Raw genomic sequence first — 27,095 nt, forward strand, 5'->3', positions numbered from 1 at the left:
CTTGGGGAGACTTCCTGTGGCCTCTCTGGCCTCTACCTCATCTGTTCAGCCCCATGGATGTTGCTGAACAACTCGGCCAGCCTCCTCAGCCCCAATAGGCAGAGGCACCGATACTTGTCAGGATTCTAGCCTCTGACCTTCTTTTTACTGACTCTGAAATCAGGATTTGGAATTTTCTTAAAATTAGGAGTGGAGCTCTGACCTCTTGTCGGGAAGTCCCATGAATTATGTGATCGACTTTCCTGCCCGGAGAAGGCCTTACAGGCTGACACTGCCTGGGAGTGACCTTGGTTCCTTCGGGTCACCAACAAAGCTGTTCTTTAGTCAAGTAGTTGTAATATGGACCTGGGGCCAGGGGCTGATCAGGTGGGGACTCTGGGTGGCACTACACAAGGTGCTGGTTTCAGATTTCACCTCGCATGGAAGATGTATGGCCTCTCCTGGCTCCTCATTCCACCGCGACCTGCAGACTATACTTCTGGCCATGCCAGGCTTGCCTCCCGCCCCAGTCATCCCTGCTGTGCCCAGCATCATGGTGGTGGTAACGGCACAGTGAGGCGGACTAGTGACGGTCCCAGGCCCTCTTCCCCACCCCATTCAGACATTACAGGGTCTGCCAGCCCAGCATCATGGTGGTGGTAACGGCACGGTGAGGCGGACTAGTGACGGTCCCAGGCCCTCTTCCCCACCCCATTCAGACATTACAGGGTCTGCCAGCCCAGCATCATGGTGGTGGTAACGGCACGGTGAGGCGGACTAGTGACGGTCCCAGGCCCTCTTCCCCACCCCATTCAGACATTACAGGGTCTGCCAGCCCAGCATCATGGTGGTGGTAACGGCACGGTGAGGCGGACTAGTGACGGTCCCAGGCCCTCTTCCCCACCCCATTCAGACATTACAGGGTCTGCCAGCCCAGCATCATGGTGGTGGTAACGGCACGGTGAGGCGGACTAGTGACGGTCCCAGGCCCTCTTCCCCACCCCATTCAGACATTACAGGGTCTGCCAGCCCAGCATCATGGTGGTGGTAACGGCACGGTGAGGCGGACTAGTGACGGTCCCAGGCCCTCTTCCCCACCCCATTCAGACATTACAGGGTCTGCCAGCCCAGCATCATGGTGGTGGTAACGGCACGGTGAGGCGGACTAGTGACGGTCCCAGGCCCTCTTCCCCACCCCATTCAGACATTACAGGGTCTGCCAGCCACTACCCGCACTCAGCAGCCCATCTGCTGCACAGTGAAAGGCCCTTGACCTGCTAAGGAACGTCGCGTTAGCGTCTTCAGCCTCTTTCAGTTCCTCGCCCCCTTCCTGACAGGGCTTCGCTCACTGACGCTCCCGGGCTGGATGCAGCCGAGGGCAGTCAGCTCTGCCTTTCCCCCACAGGGCTTGTGTAGCTTGTCCTCTGCCCACCAGTGCCCCCAGCTCCTCCCTTAGTTTCTCTTCTCCTAACCTGGCTGCAGAGGAGTTTCAGATCCCTCAGCTATGTGCAAAGAAAGGTCCAGGGGCTCTTTGTGTCTTACGATATATATCCTGCCCCTCCTCATAGGGAAAAGGGTATTAAAGTAAAGAATGGCAGGTTCTTGACTGCCTGCCTTTGGTTCCTGTTTCCCAAGCCCTCTTTTTAGCTAAGCCTCAGGGCACCTGTCTTCCCTAGTGGCTCTTGTTCCCCTCTGGAAAGCTGGCAGCAGACCAGGCTAGGTACGTTCTCCTTGTGCTTTGAATGTGGGAGCACCCAGTGCCTCAGGCTTTGCATGGTCCTGCCCTGTGGGAACTCTTCTGGGTGGATCTCCCATGTTCCCTCCCTCAGGGTTTAAGGTCGTTGTATTTGGAGTATGTTATAAAGAACTCACAAACATACATTTTATAGTGTAATTTAAGATTTCTGGAGCTCCACTGATTGCGTCTGGGGTCATCAGAGGAAGCTCCCTTTCCCCAGTTGGTGTCTTGAGGCTGTGGGTCACTTAGGAGGACAGAAGCCTACCTCATCCCAGGCCTCTGCCCTTTGAGGTCTGTCACCCTATGCATAGCTCCAGCTTCGGGTCTTGGTCATAGTGCTAGGCAAGCCAAGCGGAATGGTTTCGGGCAGAAACACTTCTTTTGCTAGCCCCAGGAAAGAAATCTTTTCCACCCCCCTGGGATGTGGTGGAGACCACCAGACTTGGGAGTTGGGGCCAAGGACCAGCATGGATTTGACCAGTCAGTTCCTTTGCCTTCCAGACACAGAGATAGTTACATGTCTTTACTTGCTGTATAACTTTATCCTGAGGGTACCTGACTGGTTCTATCACGTTAGCCTTTATTCTCTTAAGGCACACTCTATCTTCCAGGACATTGTTTTACTCCCTTCCGCCCAAGGCCAGTATGGGACTAAATTAATTTTTCCCAGTTCAAGGCAGCCTTGTCTGGACCCAAGGGTACCCCTTCTGTTTTTTGAAAAAAAATTTTATTATAGAAATTTTTGAACATAAAAATAAAATGGTAAGTGAACCTGCATGTACCCATCACCCAGATCCAACAACCATCAACACGTGCCATTATTTCATATCTCTCGTCCCACACATACTTTTGCACGTAAGCTGGAGTATTTGAGAGCAAATCAAAGAAAACTCTAACCACCACTGTGGAGCTCTAACAGGCAATAGGGTCTTGAATATACAATTTTCTTAGCCAACAAAATAAAAGTTTTAATCTGATAACCAGGCTGCGTTCAGTTTTTGCCAGGTGTGTTGGGTTTTTGTTTGTTTCTGTTTTGTTTGTTGTTTTGTTTGTTTGTTTGGCTGCACCCTACAGCTTGCGGGATCTCAGTTCTCAGACCAGGGACTGAACCCAGGCCACAGCAGTGAAAGTCTGGAATCCTCACCCCTGTGGCCACATGGTGGGGACACACATGTGTCCCCACAACAACTGGTGGGGACTCCCACCAGTTGTCTCAAAAATATTTTTCCATAGTTTATTTGAATCAAAGTCCAAGCAAAGGGTCAACAAAAATGGTCCCGTAAGAACCACCGAAAGTTTGCTCTCTCTAAGACCAATGAAAAGTCTGCCATATATAATCAGAATCAACTTTAAACTCTGGAAATTAACCAAAGGCTTTCAGTAACCCAGAGAGTGTTCAGTCAAGAAAGACAGTAGAATCTTGGTAAGAACAGAAAGCTTTTTAGAGTTTTTAACTTACCCTAGTACCAGATTTTAAGTCAGCTATTTAAAATACGTTCAAAGAGCTAAAGGAAACCATGTCTAAAGAACTAGAGGAGAAAAAAAAAAAAAAGAACTAGAGGAGGTAAGAATGGTGTCTCACCAGATAGAGAATATCAGTAAAGAGACAACTTATAGAAAGGAACCAAATAGAAATTCTAGAGTTGAAAAGTACAATAACTGAGAGAAAAATTTCACTAGAGGGGCTCAGCAGACATGACCAAGGAGAAAAAAAACCCAGCAAATTTGAAGATAGGTCCGTTGAAATTAACCTATCCAAGGAATAGAAAGGAAAATGAAGAAAAATTAACAGAGGCTCAGAGACCTATGACACACCGTACAGCATAGACATAAGGGGACGAGAAAGGGCAGAGAGAATATTTGAAGAAATGATGGCTCAAAAATTTGCATATTTGATGACAAATACTAATCTATACATCAATAAAGCTCAACAAACTACCAGTAGGATAAAGTCAAAGAGATCCATACCTAGACCCATCATAATCAAACTCTCAGAAGACAAAGGGAGAATTTTGAAAGCAAGACACAAGTGACTCATCACATACAAGGGAATATACTTTGAGATGAATGAAAACAAGTACACAACACCAAAAATACTAAAACAGAACATAACCAAAACTTATGGAGTCCAAGTAGTGACCAGAGGGAAATTAATAACTGTGATTTGCCTATATTAAAAAGAGTGAAAAGACAACCCTCACAATGGGAGAAAATATCTGCAACTCATGTATCTGATAAGGGACTTGTATTTAAAATACACAAATAACTTGTAACTCAGTAAAAAGACAACCTAATTTCAAACTGGGCAAAGGGTCTGAATAGACATTTTTCCAAGGAAGATATGCAAATGGCCAATGCTCAACATCACTAACCATTAGGGAAATGCAAATAAAAACAACTGAGATACCACTTCACACCCAAAAGGGTGGCTAGAAGAGTCAGATAATAATAAGTGTTAGCAAGGATGTGGAGAAATTGGAACACTCATATACTCATACTGCTGGCAGGAATGTAAAACTGGTGCAGCTACTGTGGGAAATGGTCTGGCAATTCCTCAAATGGTTAAGCGGAGTTACCAGCAGTTCCACATCTAGGTATGTACCCCCAAAAAGTTAAAACGTGTCTACACAAAACCTTATATACAGATGTTGATAGCAGCATTGTTCGTAAGAGTCAAAAAGTGGAAACAACCTAAATGTCCTCCAACTGATTAATGAATAAACAAAATGTGGTTAACCATACAATGGAATATTATTCAGCCACAAAAGTAAAGAACTGACACATGAGGATATTAGGCTAAGTGAAATAAGCCAGTCACAAAAAGACAAATACTATATGGTTCCATTTATATGAGGCATCTAAAGTAGTCTATAGAAACAGAAAGTAGGATGATAGTTGGCAGGGGTTTGGGGGAGGGGGCAATGGGAGTTCAATGGGTATAGTGTTAATGAAAATGTTCTAGAGATCCACTGCACAGCAATGTGGGTATAGTTAACAGTACTGCAGTGTACACTTAAAAATGGTTAAGAAGATAAACTGGGGTTTTTTTTACTATATGTATATATATATATATATATATATATATAGTAAAAAACTATTTCTATCTACCTATATCTATATCTATATCTCCATCCCTGAGCGTGAACCAGAAGATGCCCAGCATTTTAGGGATGGTGGCCATGAACAAGTCCAGGTCCATAAGAGTCCAACATGGCTAGAATACAGTACATGAGCTCGTGGAGAATATGCTCGGTCTGGATTACAGACAGCAGCATTCCTCAGGAAAGCAACAGTATACACAAAAGGGGAATCCAATCCAGATGTGCACATCTTCCAGCTCTGGGATGCCCAAGAGAAGGAATGAAGAAGGATGGAATTGGGTGTCATTAGGAATGGACATCTTCTCTACCACTACTGGTGATTGTGTGTATCAGATATATCAGAGTCAGATGTCAGCTTCCCATTAATGATTCTTGCTCTATTTCCTTCTTTTTCGAGACTCCTGGTAAAATGCAGTACAATCTTGTAATACTCCCTTTCTCCCATTCAATGTTATCCAAACTTTTCTGCCGTCTTTACCCCATCAGATGGCTCCAGGAATAGAGCCATCCTCACTCTTTTCCAGATCATTCCCATCCATGAAAGGGTGAACAAGAAGAGAGGGGAGAAGAATATCATCTGTCAGCTGGATATTCAGGGTAAAGAGTAAGAATTTTTCAAGTGGGGTGACGTCAGCAACATGGCTGAATAAGACAGCCCTCACATATCCCTGCACTCAACAACAATTTGGCATCCATCTACAGACAGAAGTGCCTTGTAGCACCTGTGGGATCCAGCACCATGTGCCAAGAGACCCAGGAGAAGTCTTACCCACCTGTGCATCAGGTAATAGGCATGCGGACCTCGGTCCTGGCTGTAGACCCTGCAGTGGCCTGTGAGCCGGCTCCAGCCCCTCTCAGCCACAGTGTGGGAGACCCTGGAGAACAATGTCTTAGACAATCAGCTACAGACGAACGAGCCTTTGTGGAAGTCCAGGTTTCCAGTGGAGAAGTTACAGCACAACACTGGAGAAAGAAAATAGAGGTTTGGACACATTGGAGAGGAAAAGAGGAAGAGTTTGATTTTACCCACATCACCCCTCCCCCAAGGCAGCACAGCTCAGTACCGGGTGAGACGTTCTTGGCCGTTGATTTCTCCCACAGGGGAAAGTGAAGCATGCCAGTGCACACCTGACTTCCCCAGGTGTGTGGGACATTGCCAAAGAGGCACATTCCTCTCTCACTCCATCCAGAGTACAGAATCATGAGCTGGCTGACGCGGGGGTGGGAAAAGTCTGGGAGCGTGGCAGATAGGACACTTGGAGGGCATTAAAGGATGCAGATCCTACTAACTGTGCTGCAGACTCCAAGGAGCCTGCCCAGGAGCTGCTGGGGACACCTTGCTTGCAGATCCCCCACCTGGCCTGTAGGCCCCTCCAGTGCTCCGTGTGCCTCACCCACTCACACCCCTACCCGTGGCCAGCTCTCTGATGGTGGTGAGAGTGAGCTTTGGCAGACGGCTTGTGAGCTTATGTAGAAAGCCAGCCTGAGTCTGCAGGCGAGGGAGAGACCACACACTTGAGCTTTAGCTCAGCCCTTGGGAGAACAAAAGGGAGGCTGTCAGCACCTGGCCTGGTGTGTTGCAGGATCAAGAGAAGGCAAACAAGCTTAAGAATTCTGCCACAAGAGGGAGCAAGAAGCATGGTGGAGGTGTATCCATAGATGGTCTGAAAAAGCCTCAGAATCTCTAGCAGGACTGATGGTAGGGATTTCTCTCCCGAAGTCAGTGAAAATTGGAGAAGGTGCCCGCTACTGCAAGTGTGAAGACAAAAATGTGAGACTCCAAGGAACGTGAAAAACCAAGGAAACATGACACTACCAAAGGATAACAATAATCTTCTAGTAACTGACCTCAAAGACATGGAGATCTGCAGCTTACCTGTTAAAGAGTCCAAAATAGCTATTTTAAGGAAGCTCAACGAGCCACAAGAAAACACAGAAAGGCAATTCAACAAAATCAGGAAAATTATACATGAATAAAATGAGAAGTTCAACAAAGAGATAAATCATTTAAAAAAAGAACCACACAGAAATTTTGGAGCTGAAGAATACAATGAATGAAATGAAAAATGCAATGGAGAGCATCAATGACCAGCAGAATGGAGCAATCAGGGGGAAAAAATCTGTGAATTCCAAAACAGGAACTTTAAAATTACCCAGTTAGAGGATAACAAAGGAAAAAGAATAAACAAGAATTAAGACTACAGTAATCAAGACAATATGGTACTGGCACAAAAACAGAAATACAGATCAATGGAACAGGATAGAAAGCCCAGAGATAAATCCATGCACCTATGGTCAACTAATCTATGACAAAGGAGCCAAGGATATACAATGGAGAAAAGACAGTCTCTTCAATAAGTGGTGATGAGAAAACTGGACAGCTACACGTAAAAGAATGAAATTAGAACACTATCTAACATTATGCACAAAAATAAACTAAAAATGGATTAAAGACCTAAATGTAAGACCGGACACTGTAAAACTCTTAGAGGAAAACATTGGAAGAACACTCCATGACATAAATCACAGCAACATCTTTTTTGACCCACCTCCTAAAGTAATGAAAATTAAAACAAAAATAAACAAATGGGACCTAATGAAACTTAAAAACTTTTTCAAAGCAAAGGAAACTATAAACAAGATGAAAAGACAACCCTCAGAATGGGAGAAAATATTTGCAAATGAATCAACAGACAAAGGATTAATCTCCAAAATATATAAACAGCTCATGCAGCTCAATATTAAAAAAACAAACAACCCAATCCAAAAATGGGCAGAAAACCTAAATAGACATTTCTCCAAAGAAGATATACAGATGGCCAAGAAGCACGTGAAAAGCTGCTCAACATCACTAATCATTAGAGAAATGCAAATCAAAACTACAATGAGGTATCACCTCACACCAGTTAGAATGGGCATCATCAGAAAATCTACAAACAACAAATGCTGGAGAGGGTGTGGAGAAAAGGGAACCCTCTTGCACTGTTGGTGGGAATGTAAATTGATACAGCCACTGTGGAGAACAGTATGGAGGTTCCTTAAAAAACTAAAAATAGAATTACCATATGACCCAGCAATTCCAACTACTGGGCATATACCCAGAGAAAACCATAATTCAAAAAGACACATGCACCCCAATGTTCATTGCAGCACTGTTTACGATAGCCAGGTCATGGAAGCAACCTAAATGCCCACCGACAGATGAATGGATAAAGAAGATGTGGCACATATATACAATGGAATATTACTCAGCCATAAAAAGGAACGAAATTGGATCATTTGTAGAGACATGGATGGACCTAGAGACTGTCATAGAGTGAAGTAAGTCAGAAAGAGAAAAATAAATATCGTATATTAACGCATATATGTGGAATCTAGAAAAATGGTACAGATGAACCAGTTTGCAAGACAGAAATAGACATACACACATAGAGAACAAATGTATGGACACCAAGGGGGGAAAGCTGGCGGCGGGGGAGGTGGTGGTGGGATGAACTGGGAGATTGGGATTGACATATATACACTAATATATATAAAATAGATAACTAATAATAACCTGCTACATAAAAAAATAAAATTAAAAAAAAAGAATTAAGAAAGACTATATGATCTATAGGATACCATCAAAAGAAGCAATCTGCAAATTATTGGAGTCCCAGAAGGAGGATAGAGGGAGAAGGCAGAAATAATGGCTGAGAATTCCCAAATCTGGGGAGAGATATCGGTATCCAAGTTTATGAAGCTTATAAGTCACTAAGCAAACCCAACTTCAAGAGATCTTCTCCAAGATACATTATGATAAAAAGTGTCAAAAATCAAAGACAAAGAAAGACTCTTAGAGGCAGCAAGAGAAAAGAAGCTTGTAACTTACCAGGGAATCCCCATAAGGATATCAGTGGATTTGTCCACAGAAAGCTTATAGGGCAGGAGAGAATGGGATGATATATTAAAAGTGCTAAAAGAATAAAACTGCCAACCAAGAATACTTTATCTGGCAAAGCTGTCCTTCAAAAATGAAGAAGAGATAAAGATCACCCCAGACAAAAGCTGAGGGAGTTCATTACCACTAGATGTGCCTTACAAGAAATGCTGAAAGGAGCTCTTCAAGCTGAAATGAAAGTATGCTAATTGGTGACATGAAAACATAGGAAAATACATAACACACTGGTAAAGGTAAGTATATAGTCAAATCCAGAATACTCTGATACTGTAATACAGTAAGTCCCCTATATGTGAAACTTCAAGTTGTGAACTTTCAAAGATGCGAACGTGCGTTCCCATGTCCAGTCACGCAAGTTAGTTCATGTGTCTGGCGTACATTGTCACATGCATGCATCCTCTACAAGTGGTTGTGCTTCTGTGTACTTTACTGTACAGCACTGTATAGAGTACAGTGGTACAGTATCATTATTTCAAGCCCAGGATGTCTGGAAGCAAGCGTAAATGCAGTGGTGATGTAGCTGGTACTGCTAAGAAGCACCAAGCGATAACGATGGAGACAAAAATGAAAATAATTGAGAGAGTGGAGCGACAAGAGGAAGAAGTAACTGAAGAGATTCACAATGCAGGAAATAGCAAGGGGATTTTCTTTATTTGAGGAGGCACTGTTAGTTTTTGAGGCACAGGACCCGAATGTAGAACAGTACACGAAGGTTGCAGCAACTGTTCAGAATGCAATTCAGTGCTACCATGTCATCTATGACGAGAAAAAAAAAAGAGCTACTACCCAGACATAACTGGATTGTCTTTTCAGGAGGGTAGACAGAATTGAATCCAGCAAGGAACCAGAACCTGCGCCATCAACGTCAGGCGTGAGTGAAATGGCAGCTTGCCCTCCCTCTCCTGTGGCTGACGATCCTTCAGCTCTACCGTCTCCCACCTCCTCTCCCTCCTCCAGTCAGTAACCCTTCTTGCCTGTTCACTCGATGCCAGCCCCTGTATGCCAGCTGTTGTACTGTACCACTGTACTTTTCAAGGTACTGGACTGCAAGATTAAAACTGTTTATTTTTTGTGTTTGTTTGCTTTTTATGTATTACTTGTGTGAAAAGTATTATAAACCTATTACTGTACAGTACTATATAGCCGATTGTGTTGGTTGGGTACCTAGGCTAACTTTGTTGGACTTATGAACAAACTGGACTTATGAACGTGCTCTGGAACGGAACTTGTTCATATGTAGGGGACTTACTGTATGGTGCTGTGTTAACCACTTAACTCTAGTTTAAAAGCTAAAGAACAAAAGTATTAAAAAATAATTATAGCTACAATAATTTGTTAATGAATCCACAATATAAAAAGAGGTGAATTGTGACATTAAAAACATAAAGGGAGAGAGAGTAAAAAGGTAGAGTTTTTGTATGCAATAGAGTGAAGTTGTTATCAGCATTAAATAAACTGTTGTATCTAGAAGGTCTTTATGTAAACCTCATGGTAACCACAAAGCAAAACCTACAGTGATACACGAAAGATAAAGAGGAGAGAAACAGCGCATACCACTAAAGAAAATCATCAATTCGCAAAGGAAGGCAGCAAGAGAGGGAGAAAGGAACGAGGGAACTATAAAACCACCAGAAAACAAAAAGATGGCATTAGTAAGTCCTTACCTATCAATAATTACTTTTTTTTGGCCAAGCCATGCAGCATGCGGGATCTTAGTTCCCCAACCAGGGATCAAACCTACTCCCCCTGCAAAGGAAGCATGGAGTCTTTTTTTTTTTTAAAATAAATTTATTTTATTTTATTTATTTGTTTTTGGTTGTGTTGGGTCTTTGTTGCTGCGCACGGGCTTTTGTCTAGTTGCGGCGAGCAGGGGCTACTCTTCGTTGCGGTGTGCAGGCTTCTCATTGCGGTGGCTTCTTTTGTTGTGGAGCATGGGCTCTAGGCACGCAGCCTTCAGTAGTTGTGGCACGCGGGCTTAGTTGCTCCGTGACATGTGGGATCTTCCCAGACCAGGGCTCGAACCTGTGTCCCCTGCCTTGGCAGGCGGATTCTTAACCACTGTGCTACCAGGGAAGCCCGAAGCATGGAGTCTTAACCACTGGACTGCCAGGGAATTCTCTCAATAATTACTCTTGATGTAAATGGATTAAATTCTCTAATCAAAAGCTAGTTGGATAAAAAAACAAGATCCAACTGTATACTGCCTACAAGAGACTCACTTCAGCTTTAAGAACACATATAGGCTCAAAATGAAGGGATGGAGGGACTTCCCTGGTAGTCTAGTGGTAAAGAATCCTCCTTCAAATGCAGGAGATGCGGGTTCAATCCCTGGCTGGGGAACTAAGATCCCACATGCTGTGGGGCAACTAACCCTGGCCGCCACACTACTGAGCTGATGTGCCTCAACGAGGGAGCCTGCATGCTGCAAACTACAGAGCCCACCGCTCTGGAGCCCGTGCCACAACTAGAGATAGGAAACCCACACACCACAACTAGAGAGAAGCCCGTGTGCCATACCACCTATACGGCATATCCATACTGATATGTGCTACAACGTGGATGGACCTTGAAAATGTTATGCAAAGGGAAGAAAGCCAGACACAAAAGAGCACTTATTGTATGATTCCATTTATATGAAATGTCTAGAATTGGCAAATCCATAGACACAGGAAGTAGATAAGTGGTTGACAAGAGGGAATGGGGGGCTTCCCTGGTGGTGCAGTGGTAAAGAATCCGCCTGCCAATGCAGGGGACGCGGGTTTGAGCCCTGGTCCGGGAAGATCCCACGTGCCTTGGAACAACTAAGCCTGTGCGCCACCTGCGCTCTAGAGCCCACGAGCTACAACTACTGAAGCCTGTGCACCTAGGGCCCGTGCTCCGCAACAAGAGAAGCCACTGCAATGAGAAGCCCGCGCACCACAACGAAGAGTAGCCCCTGCTCACTGCAACTAGAGAAAGCCCACGCATAGCAACAAAGACCCAACACAGCCAAAAATAAATAAAATAAAATAAAATATTTTTTAAAAAGCTTTAAGAAAAAAAGAGGGAATGGGTAGTGACTGTTAGCGAGTATGGGTTTTTTGCGGGGGGGGGGGTGATGAAAATGTTCTGAAGTTAGATAGTGCTTATGGTTGCATAACTATCTCTCTGTTCAAATAAATGATGTGGTTTCTGTCTCCTGGCTGGACCCTGACAGGTACATAGGGAGCCTGGAATCAGCTGTGCAAGGGTCCAGATGAGAGACAGGAGGTAATTATAGTGAAGATGAAGAAGAGGGACTGGCCAGACCCCCATGACTGAGCGTCAGTGGGAAGGGGACCACTGAGGCGATGTGCACAGCCAAAGACATTGGTGGTAAATAAAGACGGAAGTGTTAGGGGCTGGTTGAAAAGTACCTATTCCACAACACTGTCTCCCGCAACAGTCTAACATTTCTAGATTCCCCTGATAAAAACAACAAAACTGGATTCCTATTTAAAGAAACTCAACCAGTTTTCAGAAACTATTCCCCCAGACAGTCCCTGGATAGGGTGTTTGTGGGAGGGGGTCCTACAAAGACTGACCTCCCAGCTGAAAGAGACCCCATACCTCCCCAGGTTGGAACAGAGGTATTTGTACTGACTCAGGATGTGCAGTATAATAAATTGGGGTGATTTCCCTCATTCAAATAGACTGCCCAGTTTATAGAATGAGAAAAAAGTTGCCTGTGGTGATTTAGTTACATGTTCTAACATCTAGATTTAAATCTTGGCTACACTTGCAGCAATTTTGAACAAGTTACTAAATTTCTCTGTGCTTCTACTTCCTCCCCGTAAAGTGCGGATGTTAATAGTTCCTACCGCATAGGATTGTTGCTAGAGGATTAAATGAGATAGTATATGTAAAGCACTTAGAATGGCACCTGAATAAGTAATTATTCAAACCCAGACTTTTCCATATTGTGGTTTTTGCCACTAAGCCCAGAAGCCCTCTATAGGAAGCCATGGGAAGTAACAGGCTCTCCCGCTTAATGCGCTTCCCAGTCCTTCTATCTCCCCCCAACCCCCTTTTTTAAAAGAACAGTTTTAGGTTTACTGAAAAATTGAGAAGAATGTGGAATTTCTATACCCCCTTTCTTCCCCCCAGGCCTCCTTCGGTGTCTCCACTGTTATCATTGTGCATTAGTGTAGTACATTTGTTGTAACTGATGACAATATTGATATTTATAATTAGCTAAAGTCCATAAGGGAATTCCCTGGTGGCCCACTGTTAGGACTCTGCGCTTTCACTGCCAGGGCCCAGGTTCCATCCCTGGTGGGGGAACTAAGGTCTCGAAAGCCGCGTGGTGTGGCCAAATTTAAAAATAAATAAATAAAAAATAAAGTCCATAATTTACATTAGGGTTCACTCTTTGTGTTGTATATTCTATAGGTTTTGACCAATGTGTGACTTGTGTCCACCATTACAGTCCGGCACACAAGTTTCACTGCCCTAAAATCCTCTGTGCTCCACTTACTCATCCCTCCCTACCCCCACCTCAACCCCTGAAACCACCAATTTTTTCAGTCTTCATAGTTTTTCCTTTTCCAGAACATCAGAGGGTTGGAATTATACAGTATGCAGCCTTTTCAGATTGGCTTCTCTCACTTGGCAATTTGCATTTAAGGTATACTTTCATGACCTGATAACTCATTTCTTTTTATTGCTGAAAATATTCCATTGTATGGATGTACCACTGTTTATCCACGCAGCTATTGAAGAACAATATCTGGTTGCCTCCATATCTTGGCAATTATGAATAAAGCTGCTATAAACATTCATGTGCAGAGTTTTGTGAGGACATAGATTTTCAACTCATTTGGATAAATACCAAGGAGCTCAATTGCCGGACCATGTGGTAAGAGTATGTTTAGTTTTTTGTTTGTTTGTTTGGCCAAGCCGTGCAGCCTTCGGGATCTTATTTTTCCGACCAGGGATCAAATCCCCACCCCCTGCAGTGGAAGTGCGGGGTCTTAACAACTGGTCCCGAGTATGTTTAGTTTTCTAAGAAACTACCAAACTATATTCCAAGTGGCTGTACCATTTTATATTTCCACTGGCAAATGAATGAGACTTCCTGTTGCTTCACAACCTTGCTAGAATTTGGTGTGGACAGTGTTTTGAATTTTAGCCATTCTAATAGGTGTGTAGTGGTAGCTCATTGTTTTAATTTGCAATTCCCTAATGACATATGATGCAGAGCATCTTTTTATATGCTTATTTGCCATCTGTATATCTTCTTTGGTGAGGTATCTGTTCAGATCTTTTGCCCATTTTTAATTGGGTCGTTTTTCTTCGTATTGTTCAGTTGTGGGAGTTCTTTGTATATTTTTGATACTAGTCCTTTACCATATGTGTCTTTTGCAAATATTTTCTCCAAGTCTGTGGCTTGTCTTTTCATTTTCTTAACAGTGTCCGTCACAGAGCAGACTTTTTAATTTTAATGAAGTCCAGCTTATCAGTTTTTTCTTTCATGGATAGTGCTTTTTGGTGTTGTTTCTAAAAACTCATCAAAAAGCCAAGGTCATTAGTTTTTCTCCTAGGTTATCTTCTAGGATTTTTATAGCTTAGCATTTACATTAGGTCTCTCATGCTTATTGAGTTAATTTTGTAAAATATCTGTGTCTAGATTTTTTTGTTTGCATGTCCATGTCCAGTTGTTCCAGTGCCATTCATTGAAAAGACTATTCTTTCTCCACTGAACTGTCTTTCTTTTTCAAAGATCAGTTGATTACATTTGTGTGGTCTGTTTCTGGGCTCTCTATTCTGTTTCACTGATCTATTTGTCTATTCTTTCACCACACTGTCTTGATTACTCTATCTTTATATAAAGTCTTGAGGTTGGATAGGGACAGTCTTCCACCTTTGTTGTTGTTCTTCAGTATTGTGTTGGCTATTATTGGTCTTTTGCTTCCCCATATAAAATGTAGGATCAGTTTGTTGATATCCACAAAATAACTTGCTAGAATTTTGATTAGGATTACATTGAATAGACCAAATTGGGAAGAACTGACATCTTGACAATATTGATTCTTGCTATCCCCTGTACATGGAATTCTTGCTATCCCATTTATTTAGAATTTATTTAGAATTCTTGCTATCCCATTTATTTAGAATTTCTTTCATCAGAGTTTCATAGTTTTACCCCACATAGACCTTGTACATATTTTGTTGCATTTATACCTAAGTATTTCTTTTTTATTATTTTATTTTGGTAAATAGTATTGTGTTTTAGTTTCAAATTCCAATTGTTCATTGCTGGTAAACAACTGACTTTGTATATTAACCTTGTATTCTGCCACCTTGCTATAATTGCTTATTAGTTTCAGAGGTTTTTTGTTTTTTGTCGATTCTTTGGGATTTTCTACCTAGATAATCATAAAAATCATGATTAAAAAAAGGAAATAAAATGTATACAGACTTGGAAAAAAGTAAAACTGATTTTTTTTTTTTTTTTTGGTCTTATTGCATTAGCTAGGACTTCCAGCACAGCATTGAATAGGAGTTGTAAGAGGGGATGTCTTTTCCTTGTTCCTGATCTTAGGAGGAAAGCATCTAGTTGCTCACCATTGAGTTTAATGTTAGCTATAGAGATTTTTTGGTACATGCTCTCTATCAAATTGAGGAAATTCTCTCTACTCCTAGTTTACTGACAGTTTTTATCATGAATGTGTGTTGGATTTTGTCAAATGTTTTTCTGCATGTTGATATGATGCATTATATTAATTGATTTTTGAATGTTAAACCAGCCTTCCATACCTGGAATAAATTCCACTTAGTCATGGTGTATAACTCTTTTTATATAGTGTTGAATTCGATTTACTAGTTTTTTGAGGATTTTGCATTTTTGTTCATGAGAGATGTTGATTTGCAGTTTTCTTTCTTTTCTTATCTGGTTTTGGTATGAGGATAACGTTGGTTGCCTAGAATGATTTAGAAAGTATTCCCTCTGCTTCTATTTTCTGGAAGATGTTGTACAGAACTGGTATCATGTCTTCCCTAAATGTTTTGTACCAGTTAACCCATCTGGGCCTAGTGCTTTCTTTTTTGGAAGGTTATTAGTTTTGAATTCAACTTATTTAATAGAGATAGCCTTATTCAGATTATCTATTTTTCTTTAGTGAGTTTTGGTAGATTGTGTCTTTCAAGGAGCATTGGTAACTTTTGATTGTTTCTTAGAGTTTCCATCTCTCTGCTTACATTATCCATCTTTTCTTGCATGCTGTCCACTTTTTCGATTAGAGCTCTTTGCACAATAATCAGTTGTTTTAAATTCCCAGTCTGATAATTCCAACATTTTTGCTATGTCTGAGTCTGGTTCTGATTCTCGCCCTGTCCAAGCTGTGTTTTTTGTCTTTTAGTATGCCTTGTAGTTTTATGCTGCAAGCCAGACATGATATACTATGTAAAAGGAACTGAATTAAATAGGCCTGTATTGTAAGGCCTTATGTTTACCTGGCTTGGAATTAGGCTGTGTTTATTATTTGCTGTATGCAGGTATGAGAGACTAAAATTTCCTCTGGTGTCCATGTTTTTGTCTCCTCTGTTGTCTTTGTGTTTCCCTAGAGACTGCTTAAATAAGGTCTGAGATGTGCAGTTCTTTCAGTTGTAATCCCCTGCTGTTACGCAGGGGCCCTGTGGATGTGGTGGTACGGTGCTGGGGGAAAGGAAGAATTCTATAGTCCCACGATTAGGTGTCAAACTTTTAGCGACTTCTGCCCCTGGGCTTTGACCTTCACAAGTGTATCCCAGTTGTTGGATCCCACCCCCTTAGTGGAGGCAGAAAGACTAATTAGGGCTGGACTTGGACATTTCCCTTCCTCTGCAGGAAAGGTTACAGTGGACTGGAGTTGGGTATTCTCCCTCCCTGGGTCAGTTAGGCTCTGGTAAAACCCCAGTCAATTAGACCCTGGTTAAATGATTTCTCCTGAGAATAGGCCATGTTAAGGGAATAAAAGGCTTTGGGTATAATTTCAAAATAGCTACTATTCCATTACCGCTCCTGGAAGTACAAAGGGTTTTTCTTTTCTCCACTCTTTACTGTGCGGAGCTGGTAGGGCTCCTAGAGGTAGAACTCACAGAAATGTTGGACTCCTCCCAAGGACTGGACCCCTGAAATTTTTAACTCTCAAGCTTGCCTACAAGCTTGAATTGCCTCCAGCAATTCGTCAACTGCAGTTTAAGTTTTCCTACCCTGATGCTGGCTCCATTGGTGGGGTTTTCTTTCTTGAGTTTTGTTTTCGGTGAATTGTGATTCTTTGTATCCACCTGTCTCTCCAGTTTTGCAGACAGCAGTTTGCCCTGAGGACTTCAATTCTCTGATGGATCTAAGAAGAGTAATTGATTTTCAATTTATTCAGCATTTTTTTCTTGTTGTGAGGATGGGAATGTTGACTTCCAAGCCCCTTACCTGCTCTTCTCCTTTTTAGGAATCAGTCTGTGAAGGGAGCAGAAGGATTTGCAGGCACAAGGGGACAACCAGTCTCCTTACTAAGCTGGACCACATGCCCAGACCAAAGGCCTTCCTGGTTGGGGCATCAAAACAACGCAGACAGCCCCTTCTCCAGGAAGCCTATAGAACCAACTTGGGCTGGCCAGAACTGCTCCTCTGAACCCTGTGCTGACCTCTATCACTGCACTTATGTAAGGAATTAGGAGTGTCTCTCTCATTGTTCATCAGGTAAAAGCCAGAAGTCTAATGCCATAATTGGGTCCAAGGGAAAAACCCAAGCTTGAGCAGAAAAATTTCTAAATTAGTTCCTTTATTTATTTATTTATGGCAGTGCCTCGAGGCATGCAGGATCTTAGTTCCCCGACCAGGAATAGAACCCATGCCCCCTGCAATGGAAGCTCAGTCTTAACCACTAGATCGCCAGGGAAGTCCCTTTCCAGCTTTATTTATTTATTTATATCTATTTATTTTTGTCCATATTGAGGTATGCCAAGGCCATATCAGAGGTCTGATGACCAGGGAAGATAAGACCAGCAGAGCAATCCAACAGGAGAAGGTCTAGACAACCTCCCTGCAGGGACCACACAGAGGGTGTGGTACTTACCTGCTTCCATCTTATATTTTAGGGATGGGTGGAGTCCAAGACAAGGTGGACACTTGGAAAATGTAATGAAATTGTCTATCTCTGGGGTAGTCTGTTTACTCCTCGAGATCAGGGCATGTCAGATTCCTCAGAGCACAGGACTGGCTCAGAGCAGCCTCAGTAAGTACTTAACCTGAACTGATCCTTAGGAAGCCCAGGGCACAATATTGGGCAGTAGAACAAACAAGTGTCAGCCCACAAGCTCTCACATCGATTTATTCTGGCCCTCCTCTCCATGGAGAGTCAGAGAATAGGCTTCCCTGACTTAGGCAAGTGCTCCATCAAGGGGATTCAGAGACTTCAGCTGAGAAGATCCATCTCTCTTGGAACCAGACAATGAACAGTTGAAGCAGGACAAGTGCAGCACCCAGCCTGAAGCTGAGAGCCTGGGTGCATCCAAACTGCCCTACTGGGAGGCCCCAAGGGAACAGCACCAGGTAATGCATATCACAGATGCCCTCAGAAACAGAGAGACCCAAGGCCAAGGAGCGGTATGCAACAGCAAGCAGGCTTTAATCAAGGGTGAAAACCAGCGTGACCCTAGCTTCTTCGGTTACACTGACTTCTCTTTTATCCTCAGGACATAGACAGGAAGGAGGCCTGTTTTCTAATGACACCCTTTTTAGGAATCAATCTGTGAAGGGAGCAGAAATCAGTCTCCATCCCCAAACTGTTTTACGTGCTGGTTCAGATCTCTCTCTGGTTGGCTTGCGGTCTGTTTTCAAGCATTTTCCTTCCTTGAGAACAGGAGTCTTCTCACATTCATCTGTGTTTTGAGGCACTGGGTATAAGGGAAGGAACCTGGGAATTAAGCTGCCTTTACACTAGCTGTTCCCTCCGCCTAGAGCGCTCTTCCCCAGATATCCGCGTGACTACTCCCTCATCTCCTTTACCCTTCAAATCGTTCCTCAAATATTCCCTTCTCAACAAGGCTGTATTACAATCTGCTCCCTCTGCCAATCCTCCAGTTTTCCCAATCTCCCTTACTTTGCTCTATATTTTTTCATAGCTCTTAATAACTTCTGTCTTTGCTTTTCCTGCAGTATGAATATGATATGCCTAGTTATATCATAACACTTTATATATATATATATATATATATATATATATATATATATATATATATATATATATATATAATATTGACTGTGTCTTTGTATTAGTAGAATGTAAGCTCCATAAGAGCAGGAATTTTTGTTTGTTTTGTTGACTGATAAAGTGCATAGAAATGGCACACAAAAGGCACTCAACAAATGAGTGTCTGAATGAAAAGGGAAACCTAGGTTTGGATCTCGCCCTGTCGCTTACCAGTCAGCTGTGCGCCTTTGACAATTTGCTCCTCCCTCAGGCCCAGTTTCTTCATCTATGAGATTGGAGTCCAAGCACCCACCTCACTGGATTATGCATGCGAAGTGCCTGGCACTATCTATTGATAGTTAATAAACGGGCCGGTCAATTGACCGAATTACTGCCCCTCTCAAACGCTTCACCTTCCCACCTGTTGTAAGTACCCTTTACTCGGAGCCATCGCTAAGGCAATTAAGACCTTTAGGTCTGGGGCTGTGATGGGGGATGAGGGCATGAGGCCATGAAAACCCCAAAGATCTCAAGATTCTCTCTTTCTGGTGCCAGATGAGCTGACTCAAGGGCAGCTGACCTCAGGCTCTCAGCAGGCCCTGCACCCCAATTACATGGCAGCAGAAGATCTGGAACCAATCTACTGGTCCTGTGAGAAATCTGAGCCCTCCTCTGACCTGCTAAACCACGTTTGACACAGTTGATTTTCTAAGCCCTCTGATCACCAGGGATCAAGCCTGCAGCAGGGAAAGAAACTCAGAGCTCACCAGGACCTCACAGGTGTGTGGAGAGGATCAGGCCACTACATGCACAGGGAACGCCTCCTACTGCTTGGCACCTGTGGAATGAAGAGAGAATGCTCAGGAGCAGAGGTGAGGGTCCCATGTCCTGCCTCCACCTCAACAGCTGTGGATTCTTTCATTTCCTAAGGTTGCCAAGCTTCAGTGTGCTTAGCTGTAACATGAAGATATTAATAGATTTTCGTCCTCACTGGATTGCTATGGTGAGATACGCCCCTGAAGTGCTTTAGCACTTGCCTGGCACCTAGCTATAGTAATAGTCATTAGGTCATTTTCTAAGGCCTTTAAACACCAGATGAGTTCTGTGGGATCCCCTTGCCCGTGGTGGCTTTGGCCAGTAAGAACCATACAAACTGGCTGTGAGGTAGGAAGAGGTGAAATATAACCATGCCTTCAGGGCTGTTCAACTCAATCGGCCAGAGAAGAGACAGCTTTCTCCAAAATCCGAAAAAAAATTTTTTTTATGTCAATCTATTTATTTTTATTGGGGTAAAGTTGATTTATAATATTATATAAGTTTCAGGGGTACAACATAGTGATTTACAATTTTTAAAGATTATACTCCTTATAGTTATGATAAAATATTGGCTATATTCCCTGTACTGTACAATATACCCTTGTAGCTTATTTATTTTATACGTAGTAGTTTGAACCCTACCCCTATCCTGCCCCTCCTCTCTGCCCTCTCCCCACTGGTAACCACTAGTTTGTTCTCTGTATCTGTGAGTCTGTTTCTTTTTCTGTTATATTCACTAGTTTATCTTTTAGATTCCACAAGTAACTGATATCACACAGTATTTGTCTTTCTCTGTCTGACTTATTTCACTTAGCATAATGCCCTCCAGGTCCATCCATGGTGTTGCAAACGGCAAAATTTCATTCTTTTTCTTAATGACTGAGTAGTATTCCATTTTGTGTGCGTGTGCGTGTGTGTGTGTGTACACACACCACATCTTCTTTATTCATGGATCTGTTGATGGACACTTAGTTTGCTTCCATATCGTGGCTATTGCAAATAATGCTGCTATGAACATTGGAGTGTATATATCTTTTCAAATTAGTGTTTTCATTTTCTTTGGCTATATACCCAGGAGTGGAATTGCTGGATCATATGGTAGTTCTAATTTTAGTTTTGTGAGGACACTCCATACTGTTTTCCACAGTGGCTGCACCAATTTGCATTCCCATCAACAGTGTACAAGGGTTCCCTTTTCTCCACATCCTCACCAATATTTGTTATAAAGTCTGAAATTTTAATTTCTAATCCTTTCTGTCTGCCAAACAAAACCAATTCTGCAAATTATAATCTTTAGTTGGTGGCCAGAACTCAGTGGTGTATGAATGTGTTGTATGTGTATATGTATGTGTATATCATAAATCAAGAAACACAATTTACTCGTGTTGTAGAGTGAATAAACACAATTTATTCACTCTACAAATGTTTACTAGACACCCACTCTATGCGGTGCCTTCTGCTAGGTGCCCCTGCAATGAGATACAGGCTCTGCTCTCAACGAGCTCACAGGTTGTGGAGGAGATGAGCCCACAGACAATCCCAGTAGGACTGGCACAGTATTTCACCAGAAACACTCCAAGGGTACCACAGAAGCTCAGCAGAAGGGCAATTATCCTAGAAGGGGAGTTCAGAAAAAGCTTCTTAGAAGAAAGGACTTCTGGGCTGTTTTGAAAGATGAGTAGAACACGTGGAGAGGAAGGTACAGAGGCAAAGGTCATGCTCAGCTGGGTCACGTGGCTGGAGTGGTCACTGGAAGGGCCAGACCTTGCAGGGCCTTGAATACTAACGAGCATAATGTGCCAGGACTGGGCATACAGGCAGTCCCGTGTGCTACTGACATTCCAGTTTCGTAGGCCCATGCATGACTCAATGCCAGTAACTGTAAGAGGGAGCAGCAGCTAGCTGCTCTCTATATTATCATTATCTCTTTTAAGAAGATCTCCTGGTCTCTGTAAACTGGACATGAAACTTTTTTTCTTGGAATGGGAGGAAGAATGATCTTTGACTTGCCTCATTGTTGGAAAAAGCTTTGAAGTCCATTTTAATTCTAATATCCCAGAAAGTGTTTCCCAAACTTTGTTCTACTGAACCATAGTTTTCCCAAAGTGTTTAGTGAATTAAATAGTCTAAGGTCAAATAATTTTGAAATAAGGCGTATAATTGAAAATCTCTCCCTCTTGGAAATTTATGATGTTCATTATAGGTGCTGAGAAGTCATGAAGAAATCAGTTTACCTAGCTTTTTCAAATATATATGACTCAATAACCCCTTTTTTCACATAACACCCTTTAATAACACCCCCCTGACTTCCTTGGGAAAGGCTGTCCTCGGGAATATAGAAGCATCTGGTTTCCTAATTATTACAACGAGAGTCAATCAATAACTCTAATCTGTTTTAAGGAAATGACCCCCTCCCCAAATTTTTAAAGCTCTACATAACAGAGAAGTTAACAATGCTGTTAGTAATAGCAAAAACCTGCAAACAAATCAAATATCTTAAATAGGGATCAAGAAAATATGTAATGGTGCAACCATGTCAGAATATTATGTAGCCACTAATGATATTTATGAAGAACTTTTTAAGGGAATTCCCTGGTGGTCCAGTGGTTAGAACTCGGTGCTTTCACTGCTGAGGGCCTGGGTTCCATCCCTAGTGTGGCCAAAAAAAACCTATAAAATTCATCAAATATATATGTTTTTAATATATCAATTATATCTCAATAAAGCTATTTTTTAAAAAAACCTATAAACTTGTTTGTCAAATAGCTGAAACACTATATATATATATAGCATGTTCTCAACTATATATAAATATGCATAGAAAAAATGTTTTGGTTTAAATGTCTTCTGTGTCTAGTAATATTGTGGACTGGAGCCCCTGAAACCCTTCTGCTATACAATATCTAAAAAGAATTAAATTTTTAATGCCTCACTTTCTTGTGGCTTAACAAATAAATTAAACCTGCAAGAAAGTAATGAAAGGCCAACGAAATTAGGAACTTGGACAGAGTGAGAGAACAGTGAGCTCTTAAGAGGTTGAAAACTTTGAGTAGTCTAGAATACTCTAGAATGGTGGTTCTCAGCAGGGATGGCATTACCCCTGAAGGAGCGATTAGGAAATAAGTGGGGGCATTTTTGGTTATCATAACTGGAGGCCACTGGTGGTACTTAAAGGATACTAGACATTCTGAAAGGCATAGGGCAGTTCCTCACAACAAAAAATCATCCTATACCCGCTCATGACTTTCAGATGAATCCCTGGCCATTGATGTAGGTGAAATACATGCTTATAATCATTTGAGCCTAGAGCCTAACTCTGTTTTACATGATTTTAATATATACAGAACTTTTCAGGAATTCAACCACTGTGGAAATCGACGGAAAATTAAACTTCGTTTTATTTGGAAATTTGTCAAGAAATGTTTATCATTTTGGAAAACAATATTGCCAATGGCAATGCCACCATGATATTAAAGTCACCAATAGGCATACACATATCACTTTACAACTAAAGTGAATCTACACGTGGTGAGTGAGCACTTGATTACTTCTTTGTGTCTTCTAGTATGGTGGAATCTGAGCATTTATATGTATATTAAAATACTTAAAACTTTACACCCGAACTACTCTTCTATTCTTCTTCATATCACATTTATGGCCTTGGGTTGATTTTGGCTGAAATAGTGCAGAATCATGTGCAATTGTCTACGAATTTCATTCCAATGAAGTAAAGGAGACATTACAAAATATTTTTTCTAAAAGGGGGCATTCAGTCTGATGGAATTAAAAATTATTGTAGCATAAAACTTGTTTTTCTCATTTAACAATAAGATATAGAAATTTTTGCATATGTAGCATGCAAGTTCCATAGTTTAAATATTTACTATTAATGGACATACAGGATATTTCTAATTTGGTGCTGTTAGAAACAATGAATGTAATGAAATCTTCCCACGTTGTTGTGCACACATGCAAGTATTTCTTAGGAATGGATATTGAGAAGTGAAGCTGCTAAATCAAGAGTAGAAATATATTTGGGCTTCCCTGGTGGCGCACTGGTTGAGAGTCCGCCTGCTGATGCAGGGGACTCCGGGAAGATCCCACATGCTGCAGAGCGGCTGGGCCCGTGAGCCATGGCCGCTGAGCCTGCGCGTCTGGAGCCTGTGCTCCGCAACGGGAGAGGCCACAACAGTGAGAGGCCCGCGTACCGCAAAAAAACAAAAACAAACAAACAAAAAGAGTAGAAATATTTTAACTTTTAAAAGGTACTTGGGGAATGCCCTGGCAGTCCAGGGGTTAGAACTTGGTGCTTTCACTGATGAGGGCCTGGGTTCAATTCCTGGTCAGGGAACTAAGATCCTACAAGCTGCATGGTGTATCCAAAAAAAAAAAGGTACTGGCAAATTTCTTTCTAAAAAGGGATACCATTGGGAGATTGGGATTGACATATATACACTAATACATATAAAATAGATAACTAATAAGAAGCTGCTGTATAAATAAATAAATAAAATTAAAAAAAGAATAATTAATTAAAAGTAAATAAAAAGGCATACCAAGTTATACTCCCACCAATAGTGTATAAAAAATAATCTTTTCCCCACATTCTTCCCAACACTTGAGTTTTTCGGTCTTTTCTTAAATTTTATATTGGAGTATAGTTGACTTACAATCCAAAATATATTTTTAAAAAATCCTTATACAATTTAATAGAAAAGCAAACAAACAATCCAATTAAAAAATGGGGGGCTTCCCTGGTGGAGCAGTGGTTGAGAGTCCGCCTGCCAGTGCAGGGGACGCGGGTTCATGCCCCGGTCCAGGAAGATCCCACATGCCACGGAGCGGCTGGGCCCATGAGCCATGGCCGCTGAGCCTGCGCGTCCGGAGCCTGTGCTCCGCAACGGGAGAGGCCACAACAGTGAGAGGCCCGCGTACCGCAAAAAAAAAAAAAAAAAAAAAAAAAAAATGGGGAGAGGCTCCGAATAGACATTTTTCCAAAGAAGACATACAAATGGCCAACAGGCACAGGAAAAGGTGCCCAACATCACCAGTCATCAGGGAAATGCAAATCAAAACCACAATAAAATATCACCTCACACCTGTAAGAATGACCACTACCAAAAAGACAAGAAATAACAAGTGTTGGCAAGGACGTAGAGAAAAGGGAACCCTTATGTACTGCTGGAGGGAATGCAAAGTAGTGCAGCCACTACGGAAAACAGCATGGAGGTTCCTCAAAAAATCAAAGCTAGAACTACCATATAACCCAGCAGATCCACTTCTTGGCATTCATCCTGTCAAATACAAATTGGCACTTGCCATCTACCTCTACAAGGATTAAATAATGTGCTGCTGCATCTGCTGACTTTCAACACCCCCTGAAAGGAGCTCAGGGTGGAGAGCAGAAATGAGGTTCTCTGTGCTCTGGGAAAACTGGCAGAACAGGTCTTCAGATAGTTAGGTATTTTCAGGAGCTGATTTTATGAGCCCAATTCTTATATCTCCTCATATCTAGTAAAGCACTAAAATCCTTCAGGGTGATGTCTGCTCCTCGTGACTAGCAGTAACCTTCTGCAAAAAAAATATGTACTTGATTGCATGTACTCCCCCTTCACCAAAATCACATATATACTGACCCCTCCCACTACCTCTTTGGAGCAGTTTCTCAGAGCTACCTGAAATGCTCTCTCCCAGGCTATAGTCCTCATTTTGCCCCAAATGAAATTTAACTCACAACTCTCATGTTGTACATTTTTTCTTAAGTCAACAATCCAAAAGAAACAAAACCACTATCTTGAAAATATATCTGGGGCTTCCCTGGCGGTGCAGTGGTTGAGAATCCGCCTGCCAATGCAGGCGACATGGGTTTGAGCCCTGATCTGGGAAGATCCCACATGCCACGGAGCAACTAAGCCCATGCGCCACAACTACTGAGCCTGTGCTCTAGAGCCCATGAGCCACAACTACTGAGCCCGCGTGCCACAACTATTAAGCTCATGTGCCTAGAGCCCGTGCTCCACAACAAGAGAAGCCACCACAATGAGAAGCCCGCGCACCACAATAAAGAGTAGCCCCCGCTCACCGCAATTAGAGAAAGCCCGTGCGCAGCAACGAAGACCCAACACAGACAAAAATAAATAAATAAAATAAATTTATTAAAAAGAAAAGAAAATATATCTGCACCCCAGTGTTCAATGCAGAGCCATCGGCAATAGCCAAGACAAGGAAACAACAACAGTTCATCACGAGATGAATGGATTTTTTAAAAATGTGGCACATATACAATCAAACATTACTCAGTTGTAAAAAGAAGGAAATCCTGCCATTTGAGACAACATGGATGGATCTTGAGGGCATCACACTAAGTGAAGTCAGACAGAGAAAGACAAATACCAATACTGTATGATCTCATAGGCGAAATTTTTTTAAAAAATCAAAAACAAAAAAATGAAACTGAAGCCATAGATACAGAGAACAGATTGATGGTTGCCAGAGGCAGTGGGTGAAATGGGTGAAGGTGGTCAAAAGCTACAAATTTCCAATTATAAAATAAATAAGTCACAGGTATGTAATGTACAGCATGGTGAGTATAGTTAATAATACTGTATTACATACTTAAAAGTTGCTAAGGGCTTCCCTGGTGGCGCAGTGGGTGAGAGTCCGTCTGGCGATTCAGGGGACGCGGGTTCGTGCCCCGGTCCGGGAGGATCCCACATGCCGCGGAGCGGCTGGGCCCGTGAGCCATGGCCGCTGAGCCTGCGCGTCCGGAGCCTGTGCTCCGCAACGGGAGAGGCCGCAACAGTGAGAGGCCCGCGTACCGCAAAAATAAAAAATAAAAAAAAAAAAAAAAGAAGGTAAAAAAAAAAAAAAAAAGTTGCTAAGAGAGAACTTTTTTTTTTTTTTTTTTTTAACCAGTCATCTTTTCTTGGATTTAATTCTGCATCGGGATATGAAAGGATTCAGGGGTGCCGGGCAAAAGTCATGGTCAGGAATGCAGAGTATGCCCTCTTCAGAGGTACTCACTTGGCTGCTCATGTTTAAGTTCCTTGTAAGAACTGCAGTAGCTGAAAAGCACATAAGCTGCCAGCAACATAGAAAGCCCTACAATGCTCCCTTTCTTCATGTTGAAATACTTGTAATACCAGTAATAACCTCTTTGAAATGCTCCAGCAGTTCCTTTAAGGATGAAATCCTGCATTAGTATCCAGCTTGCCAGCTCCCTTAGTTTGACATTCAGGAGCTTCTTCTTCAGTGGTACAACTGATTCCATCTTGGAGTCCTGGCTGTCTGCCCCAATATCAACTTTTCCATGTTGAACAAAGTCTGAGGCA

At 42.3% G+C, this 27,095-nt stretch overlaps 1 pseudogene; it reads right to left on the bottom strand.

Annotated features, from left to right (window-relative positions):
- Positions 1 to 19,772: 19,772 nt before the first annotated feature.
- On the bottom strand, positions 19,773 to 27,034 carry LOC136130762 (ATP synthase subunit f, mitochondrial pseudogene; annotated as a pseudogene).
- Positions 27,035 to 27,095: the final 61 nt, after the last annotated feature.

The sequence above is a fragment of the Phocoena phocoena genome, chromosome 11, assembly GCF_963924675.1.
Source record: "Phocoena phocoena chromosome 11, mPhoPho1.1, whole genome shotgun sequence".
Classification (NCBI taxonomy): domain Eukaryota; kingdom Metazoa; phylum Chordata; class Mammalia; order Artiodactyla; family Phocoenidae; genus Phocoena; species Phocoena phocoena.